The following is a 1,640-nucleotide window of genomic DNA, read 5'->3' as shown; positions in this document are numbered from 1 at the left end:
TTCTACATTAAAAGTTACCTTCTTTCAGAAACTTAGGAATTTTAAACTGAATTCTCTAGTTAGAAATGACCAAATCCATCTGTATAAGAGAGATCAGTTTGTAATCAACTTCTGCTTATGTCACCAACCACAGGGTCATTTCTTCTTGAGGTCAAAATGATGTTGTCTTATATTAGAAAGTGATTCTGTTCACTACGGTGCTTGAAAGTATGTTAACTAACTATCATTATTTTAGAAGATGATTTACCTAGAAGATGGACTTGGAAGGATGGAACTAAAATGCCTGCTTACCCAAACTTCAACTTGGAAGTCTCTTATATTATATTTTATGGGGCCAATACTCTCTAGTGTTCATTGTTAACAGTAGATTCAAACCTCACTAATTGGATATTAGTTATTAAAACAGAAGATCCAAAGTAGCAGGAAGTATGCTTTGTAAGAGCTAGGGTTCGTGAGCTATGGGGGGCAGTGAGGTATGGTGTAGCTAAAACCATGGCGTTTGAAACTAACCTGGTACAGATGTAAATTCTAATTTGATTTCTTAATAGTTGTGTGACACTAGAGAAGATTTTTGCCTGTGCTATAGGGATACTAATGGTGTCTGTAGCAGTAAGTAACAAAATGTGTAAAGCTCTAACCAAAGTATCAAGCACTTTGTGAGTTCTCTAGGTATAAACTTCATAAATGTGACAGTAGCTGTTTGGAAGGCTGTGCCTTTGACCCTTCTTTCCTTTCCTTTGCTCACTGCCTGGTCAGCAATCCTCCTCATGTCTGGATTCTTCTACCATTTACATCCTCTGGAGCTTATTTGACTATTCATCATCTGCCCCTTTCTCTAGATGACTGTGTTTCTTTCCCGTATTTACTCACATTGGGCTTGAACCCACCACTGGACTCAGTCTTGTTCCTGCTAGACCTCCACTAGACTTCCCTTCCACAGCTCTAATCAATGCTCATGATCCCGGGAAGATGAAATAAGATGCATGAATAGAGGGTTTAGTGCAAGGCTCTCAAAAGTGCGTTCTGCAGAATGCTATCCCCACAAATTTGTATGAATAAAAGCAACATTTTTTCTGGTCAAATGATTTTGAAAAATTTTACATATTACTTGCCCGATGAGTATTTAGAGACTCAGGCCAAACAAATGGCAGTGGTACAGAAAACTTGACCACTTGACATTTAGGGAAATGCCAGTATAGCATAGTTCATGTTCATGTCCATTGCAGCCACTTAGCAGATAAGGCCGAGAACAATGCCAGACATTGTGGTGAAGGGAAAAATAAGCTCTGGAGGGTGTGACATTGATAATTAAGTGCCCAGCCCAGAGTGATGCATGTTGCTTGTACTAACCACTCTCTGATGAGTACCAGTCATCTGACTCCACACAACTACAAGGAAGGCAGGAAGTGTCATTGCAGGATCTACACAGGAGTGGGGGACAATTAGAAATATTCGATGAATAATGTTTGTGGCTCTCCACAGAGCCATAATATTCACATCACAAAATGGGGAGGGAGGGGCTGGGGATTTAGCTCAGCAGCAAAAGCTCCTGCCTGGCAAGCGCAAGGTCGTGAGTTTGGTTCCTGGTACCGGAGAAAAATCAAAAAAAACAAACAAAAAAAAAAACCAAAAAAAAAAAA

The sequence above is a fragment of the Chinchilla lanigera genome, unplaced genomic scaffold (genome assembly GCF_000276665.1).
Source record: "Chinchilla lanigera isolate Chin_1 unplaced genomic scaffold, ChiLan1.0 scaffold00097, whole genome shotgun sequence".
NCBI classification, from domain to species: domain Eukaryota; kingdom Metazoa; phylum Chordata; class Mammalia; order Rodentia; family Chinchillidae; genus Chinchilla; species Chinchilla lanigera.
Note: the sequence above shows the minus strand (reverse complement) of the source record.